Consider the following 8,461-nt stretch of genomic DNA (forward strand, 5'->3'; position numbering starts at 1 on the left):
CTGATCCAAGGTGGTTGGGGACAAGATCATTATACTTAGTAAATTACCTCTTGGGGTCGTGAGAAAGTTGTGGGGTGTGGTTTGGAAAAGAGAGTAAGGGCCAATAGAACCTGGATCCACCTTTGGTTTGATCTCTACCCAGATCTTTCTCCTGGACCTCTGCCCTTTGATCTCTTTTTCTGTCTTCCCTCCTCTATATCCACTTCCAAATTAGAGACTGAGTTGAGCTGCACTATGTTACTCTGTGTTGTTCCTTTCAAAGTTGGATCATGTTCTCTCCTCTGCTTCAAAGCCTGTGAATGTCCACCCATCTTCCTACGAGGACTTCCGTGATGGGACCTGGTCTTTTGTCCCACTCTACCTCCTACCTCCCCTCTTGCACTTACTCATGCTAGAGGTTCTCAGAGGCCGGGCATGGGCCAACCTCCAGGTCTTTGCACTTGTTCCTTCTACCAGATGCTCTTCTGGTGGATGGCCCCATGGCTAGTGTCCTCATTTCTTTCAGGTCTTTACTTTCTGGTCTTGCCCATGTTCCCTACAGTCTCTGGATCTTCCTCCCCTGCTCCATATCAAGGGCCTCTTTGCCTGTTTTGTTCACTCCTGTATCTCCAGAACCTAGAGTAGTGGCTGATACATAGCAGGGGCTCAATATGTAGTTGTTTGAAAAGATGAATGAAATAGTAATTAGATAAAGAGAACTTTAAAAAACCCTTTAATTATTGACTGAGAGGGTACCCATTTATAGTAAAGTTATTTCAAGATGTCTCTGTTTTTCTGGACCAGTTACCCAGGCTCCCATGGTATAGATTGTCCCTCACTTTCTGGCACCTTCCATTTCTCCAGTTCATCTGTTTCTTCTGCACAAGGAAAGATGGCCCCTGAAATGAGTCAGACAATAATTCTCTCTTTTTTCAACAGGAGCAGGGTGGCAGCAGATTGTCAAATACACATACTCTCCTTATTATCCCTGTCACAGTTATAAGCTGTAAAGAAAGTTTGGGTGCCCCGTGTAAGCCTGGCAAATCTTACTTCAGTGGCTTCTCAAAGTTAAATTCCTCTGCTGGTGTCTGAGAGGAAGAAAGGATACCAGCTCTTCTTATAAAATAAATAACAACCATTATTTCTATGTGCCAGGCAATGCATATGCAAATGCATGCGCGCGTGTGTGTGTACATGGATGAAATTTGCCTTTACTAAAATCCCAAGCAATAAATAATTATCATCACTCTTTTGTAGATATGACAATGGAGGCTTAGGTTAAGTCAGCTGGTAAATGACAGGACTGAGATTTAAACCCAGGTGTTTTGATGTGCCAACCAGTGCTCTTAATACTCTCTAATATTTGGATAGCTGCCTACCACCAAACATAATAGGAAGAAAGTCACACCTTGTACGCAATGTCAGCTTTGGGTTGCCTTAGGAACTAGAACATAGATATTCTGATTTTAGAAAATGAGAATGAGCGGCATGGCTTAATCATTCCCCACGTCTATTTAATCTTTTCTCACCTTCACAGGAACACACCTGCCAATCATTTCTTTGTGGCACAGTGCAGTGGTTCTCAAAGTAGGGCTCCTAGGGCAGCAGTAGCAGCATCTGGGAATTAACAGAAATGTAAAATCTTGGCTTCCTGCCCCTGACTTCATGAATGGGAAACTGTGAAGTTAGGGTCCAGGGATTTGCCATTTATCAAGCCACCAGGTGATTCTGATGCTTTGGCAACTTTGAGAATCCCTAGTATAAGGCTTTGGTACTTCCTGTGTTCCTACTGCTCACTAGCTGTGTGGCCCTGTGCAAAATACTTAGTCTCTTGGTGTTTCAGTTTGCACATCTATAAAGTGGGGGATAAGAATACCTATCGAATTGTTGTCGAGATTAAATGAGTTAACATATATAAAGTGAGTAGAACAATTAATGTTATTTAACATTAACTACATATTTACTCTCTTTCCATATTTATTGTACTTTCTGTTTGTCAAGACAACTGTTTCCCCGCCCGGCTGGTCTGGATCCTTTAAAGAGGACCCAGCAGGTTTGATGCAATCCTGTCTTTGTCAGGCTAGGTTGCTGTCTCAGTTGAGCTGGATAATGCCAGCACCAGGTATCAGGTGAAATGGAATCCAAAGCCAGGTGACTGCATTTCAGTTTGCTTCAGGAAGAACTCATCCCCAAGCAGCAGCAGCTGGAACATTTAGTAACTACGTGCTATATTCCTATGCCTTTGGATTCTGCAGATAAAGCCCTGTGGACCAGCTCCGTTGAGCCCTTGAGTACTTGTTTGCAAAGTGGATGATGATTACTCAAGACACAGTGATATTTACCTAGCTTTCACCTCTGCACTCACTAGGCAGAACCAAATGACTCAGATAAGATTGAAGAGACTGGATGCCAAGATAGGCAGGAAAAGGCTCCAAAGCAGAATATTCAGGGACCGATTGTTATTCAGACCACAACCCAGCCTTGTCAGAAGGCCAGGGATGAACAGGAGTGTTGTTCTTCTCTGGAACATTTCAGGAAGCTGCATTTATAACAGATGCCCTCCCCCTTACTGTCTGAACTAAACATGAGCTGACTAAACTGACTGGCTTATCCATTTTTCTGGGGATGTTGAGAGGGGGGAATAGAAACAGAAAAACTATCTTTAGGAGGGAAATATGACAAAGCTATTTTAAGGTTTATCTAGAACACTGAACAATGAGTAATGGCCAAGAACATTTGAAAATGAAGGAGGGTGAAGGCATTGAATTTGTCTTAATACACATCAGCACATATTATAAAACTACATTAATTAAAACAGTGGCACTAGAGAAACCAAAGGAAGATGTAGCCAAGAAACTAGATCTTTATATAAATAGAACATAAATGTATGTTAAAGAAATAAATTCAGGGCAATAGGATCTCAATGTGTTCTTTAATACTTGGGGCTGGGAATATTTTTAAAGCTACTTGATCAAGTTCATTCCCACAAAATACCAAAAACCAAAATAAATGCAAGTCACATTAAGATGTAGATATAGGAGTGGGGTCATACACATACACAGACAAACAAAAACAGAAAAGGAAATATAAGTAACATCTGGAATAATTCCTTATCTTTACACAGGGAAAGATGATTGACGTTCAAGAGCTCTACATTTTAGGACTTCAAAAAAAAAAAAAAAATCAGACATATACTCCTCCCCTGGACCCGGTCTTCTTGTGATTTTTTAATAACAAAAGAAAAACAAAAAACAAAACAGTTTCAGGACAAGTGATAGAAGTCAGGCCAAGCTTTTTATACTATGTTGTTAAGCTTTTATCCAAGACAATGCAGAACAACACTCAGATTTTTTTTCCCCCACCCATTGTTTAGTCCTCTGCCCACCATGGGGTTGTTTCGATCATTTAAGATGTCCAGCTGATGCTCTCTCCCTAAACCAATGTGATTCATTTGGTCTTGAGGAGTGGAAATAGAGGGCTTATTATTAGCACACAGCAATGTCTCAAAGCAGAGAGTTGTTCTGCTTCCGAGGCAGAAGAAATGCTAGGTCATCATCAAACACATTTCATTTTTCTGCTGGGTATTTGGCCAACCTACATTTTCCAGCAGTCAGAGTGGGTGACTGAGTGTGGCCATGAAATATGGGCAGCAGTTGCGTAATCCCTTCTGTGCTTGGATCCTAATAATTCTCTTTTTTTGTTCCATGGTGACCTTAAAGAAAAGTTGCCCAAGGTGAGAGAGTCACAGGGTAGAGGGAACCCGGGTCCAGGTGTCACTGCCTATAGGAGAGCTGCCCAACTCACAAGGGGCTGTGATGCAAGTGAGAAGTCAACCATCATTGTGTTCAGCTATTGAGATGAACATTGTTTGCCCAGGGTAGCCTAGATGATTCGACCTAAACAGCCCCATCACCGCCTACCCTAGAATAAAGAGAAGGACCACAGAAACTTCAAAACAATCCTTGCATGTTGTGATTTGTGATTGATCCCCTGATAGGATCAATCACAAATCCCCCCCACCTTGTTTCCGCCTTCAATAGGGAGTAGACATAGTTTCTGAACCAAACAGAGTTCTCACATTAATTTTCTGACCATTATTAGCTCTCTTATTGTTCTGATACTCGTCTTCTGGGACAGGGTGTGAGCCTCCTGTTCACTTGTGTGATAGTTTAATTTCATCTCTTCTCTGCATTTTTTCCCAAAAAAGAAAGAAAAGGGGGGAAAAAAACCCAGTCAGGCAGGTCACAGGTCTCATAGAAGGGAATTTGCCAAGGGCTTTCCAGAACAAATATGTAATGAGCACTTAATACAAATGAGGTACTTCTCTGGTGCTTGGGATTCTTTAGGGAGCAAAGCAGGTAAGTCTCTGGTGTCATGAAGCCTATCTTTTCCTCATGGAGCAGAGGGAGCTTTTCAATAATATTTTATAAAATGGATGTAATGAAAAAGTAAATTAGATGGTATATTAGAAAGTGGTAAGTACCACGGAAGAGGGGGAAAAGTAGAGCCCATAAGGAAGCACAGAGCTCAGTGTCTTTTGTAGCATTAGAGACGGTGGTCGTGATTAGCCTTGCTAGGAAAGCTTTGAGCAGACTCCAAGGTGAGCAATGTAGCCATATATACATCTGGAGGAAGAAAACTCTAGAAAGGCTAGCATAAAGCTTTAAGGTGAGAAACATGCCTGGCCCCTCTGAGGAGGCCAGTGTGGCTGGAGTAGTGAAGACCATGGAGGAGAATAGGAAAAGATGAGTTTGCAGAGGTAATGGACAGTGTGTGCATGTGTGTGAGACATCACATGGAACCCTTAGGACATTTTAAGATTTTTACTTTCAATCAGGGTGAGTTGGAGAGCGATTCAGTTATAAGAGCCAGAAACCTAACTCAAACTTGCTTAAAAGGGAATTTATTGGCTCACGTAACTGAGTCAGGAAAAATAACTGCCCAAATCTCCAGGTTTCCATGTTCACTATGATTTGTGATTTTTTTTTCTCTCCCAGTAATCACATAAAAAGTCTTAGGGAAGTCATCAATTGGTCCAGTTTGGGTCGCGTGGCCTGTAAGCCAATCCCTGAGCACAGGCAGATAAAATACTGTGATTGGCCAGCCTGGATCCCATGTCTCCCACTTGTAGAGAGTAGGGTTGGAAGGTGAGCTCCAGAAAATACATAAAAGGAGTTTTCTACTAGGCTTAAAAGCTTCATCACCTGAAGTATCCAGGAATGGATACACAGCAGACATAATAAATGTCACCTACAAAAGTAATCTAAACCAGTACAAAGGGAAAAGGAGATTTGTGGGCACAGAAACATAGAAGTCTATATGTTAGACAGTATCACAATCAAAATTCTAACAAAAAGCAGAAGTAGAAAATTATATGCAGGAAATATGAAAAGATAATACTCTCAATAAACAGTTATATATACAAATATCAATTAAAAAATCAAAATCCCAAATGACAGATGATCAAAGGACACAGATTAATTTTCCAATCTGGAAACACAGAAAACTGACAAATCTGCTCAGCCTCTTTGGGAAATGAAGAAATGCAAGCAAACTCATACTACTGACAAACCATTTTTCAGACTGATACCTTTTGGGTGTGTATTTGTAGGAGGCTCCAGGGCAGTGAGGATTCTACAAAATGGAAATTCTCATTTCCTAACTGCTAGAAACCCTGGAAGTCTTCTGCAAACATGCCCTGATGAAGATAAAAATTTGTGACCAAAGGTGTGCATTGCAGTTTTATTTAAAGTAGGGAAAACCGTAAAGTAACGTAAGTGTCATAGAATAGGGAAGTGATAACATAAAGTTGAGCCATATGATAAAATATTTTAAAATAACTTAGGAAAATTCTTGATTGACAAGAAGAGGCTTGTGGTACCACCAAGTGAAAAAGCCACATACTGGATGATTCCATTATGGAAACACTATGAAATCAAAACAAATTGAGAATATTGCCTATGATTATTCCTAGGTTTTTGACAATCTGTACACATTATGTGGGTAGAAAGATAGATAAATAGGCATACGTGGTTAGCTTGGGAAGCTTTTTGAGATCTTTTTTCATTTCTTCCATGAATTTGTTTTTGTGGGTATTCTACTTCATGTTGTATCAATATTGGTAATTTTTATTTCAAAGAAAATCTCCATTTTCTTTCACTGTTATTTGTTCTATAGTTATGCATAAAATTTAATTTCATTGTACTTAAAATTTCCTCATTGCTATCCTTTTAAAATTATTCAGAATAGTTGCTGAAGATTTATTTAGTGGATTTTCAAAGAATCAATAGATTGTTAAATCTACTTTACTATTTAAAACTTTCTTAGCTCATTTTATATATATATATATATATGCATCTCATTTTATATATGTAATATATATAGTAGCCTTTATATATATTATATATATGTATCTTTATTTTCTTTGGATCTTTTTCTTGTTCTAAAATCTAAATTTGAATGTTTTTAAAAGTGTTTTGTCTCTCTCACCATTTCAAACAATTAAGTCATTTAAGACTAAATTTCCCTCTAAGTATAGTTTTGGCTGTATCCCACATTTTTTTAATAGTGTTCTTTTTATTTTTGTGACTTTCTAAATAGTCTGTCATTTTATTCCTGATACCCTACTTGACAAAGTATTAAGGAAATTACTTTTTAAATGTCATAGGAACTACTGTTTTAATATTTAAATTTATTTGTTAATTGTTAGTTTTATTGCACAACGATTAGAAAATAAGGCCTTTATCTAAGGGAGGGGGTATAACAATTTAAGTGGCAAGAAATAGCCTCAGTGGAGAGTTTAAAACCTTAAATATGACCAAATCATTATCCTCAATTAGTATTTTAAACTGGAAAACCTGATACCCAGAACTGATAGGTTAAATTCTTTTCCCATATTCCCCTCTAACCAGTTGGATAGAGGTTTGGAAATAGGGCAAGCTCAGTTAGTGGGGGGGGAAGCTACATTATTTTGCACATCTGAGATGAATCATATGATATTTATGTATTTATGTATTTATTTATTTATTTATTTTATAAAGATTTTATTTATTTATTTGAGAGAGAGAGAGAGAGAGAGAGAGAAACAGCATGAGAGGGGATAGGGTCAGAGGGAGAAGCAGGCTCCCCACTGAGCCGGGACCCTGATGTGGGACTCGATCCCAGGACTCTGGGAGTATGACCTAAGCCAAAGTCAATCGCTTAACCAACTGAGCCACCCAGGCTCCTGAATCATATGAATTTTTAACCCTGCCTTGTAAACAAATAAACAATTTCAAATTATTGTAAGTTTTCTGAAGTGATGTTAGGTAATTAAGTAGTGTTAGGTAGACAAACACAAGACGTCTCTAGAAGGGACATTGCAGCTGAAATCTCAAGGATAACAAGGTAGCAGCCAAGTGAGAACGGGAAGAGTTTTCAAGTTCAAAGGCCTTGAGCCTGGAGAGAATTTGGCCTATTCTAGGAATGGGCAGAAGGCCAGTGTGCCGGCCAAGTTGACAGTCCCACAAGATGGGTTAGAGAGGCAGATCTAATAAATTCGTGAACTTGTTATTTACATGCATAGTATAGGCGAGGTTATACTAAGCTAACAAATGACACCTGTATCTCAAAGTACAGGTTTACTTCTCATTCATGTCACCTTCTCAGTGGGGCTTGCCTGAAACTCATCTCCACATCTTCATACTGGGCTCTTCATTGACAGAGCAGCCCACCTGGGATATTGCTGGTCATTGTGGTAGAGGAGAAGAAAGAGCACGAGTCTTCAAGCTTTTGCCTGAAGTGACATATGCCATTTCTGCCCACATTATCACTGGCCAAAGCAAATTATATCATCAAGTCCAATGTCAGAGGAAGTATACTCCTTCCTCCATGGAAGGAAAGTGTATGTTAGTATAATTACCTCCTTGTAAATCTATATCCTTCCATGCATGTTAACCAAAAGATAGAGCTGTACCTCCTTTCTTCTTTATTCATAGATCCACTTTAGCTATTATCAGAAAAACGATTCCGTAAAAAGATTAACACTGGGTCAGTACTTTGTGCGTACATATTTTAACAACTCAAATCTCCTACTTCTCTAAATTTTATAAAACAATTCTTTCTTATTCTCCTGGGTCTTTAATTTAAGGGCAAAATTTAAATCAACTTCAGTAGAAAGGATTTCATACTTACCACCCAAATGTAGGGATCATTTATTCTCTCGGTAAAGAGTCTTGAGCTCAAGAAAAGGCCGTTTGCCTACAGTATCAAATAGCAAAATCTAATGTTAATAATTTATCAAGTGGCAAAGTATATTTAAATTTATATTATATTTAAATTTGTAAGAGAGTTAGGAATGTATCGGTATTTCCATCTGCCAAACCAAGAGATGGAGGTACTTTGTTTCTCAAAGCCCCACAGCGGGGCCAGAGTCCTGGCCAGAACAACGTAAATGGGTATCGTCCCTTTCCATTCTGAGAACCACCAGTAAAGTTAAGCAATG

The 8,461-nt window shown here is 39.0% G+C and overlaps 1 long non-coding RNA gene across 1 annotated transcript; it reads right to left on the reverse strand.

Annotated features, from left to right (window-relative positions):
- Window positions 1-730: 730 nt before the first annotated feature.
- Window positions 731-8,218, reverse strand: LOC113937086. The gene is made up of 3 exons (XR_003524487.1): window positions 8,152-8,218; window positions 1,509-1,596; window positions 731-878 (listed from the first exon to the last, which is right to left on the reverse strand). It is a non-coding gene; the product is annotated as an uncharacterized LOC113937086 (long non-coding RNA).
- Between the last annotated feature and the right edge of the window lie 243 nt (window positions 8,219-8,461).

The sequence above is a fragment of the Zalophus californianus genome, chromosome 8, assembly GCF_009762305.2.
Source record: "Zalophus californianus isolate mZalCal1 chromosome 8, mZalCal1.pri.v2, whole genome shotgun sequence".
Taxonomy (NCBI): domain Eukaryota; kingdom Metazoa; phylum Chordata; class Mammalia; order Carnivora; family Otariidae; genus Zalophus; species Zalophus californianus.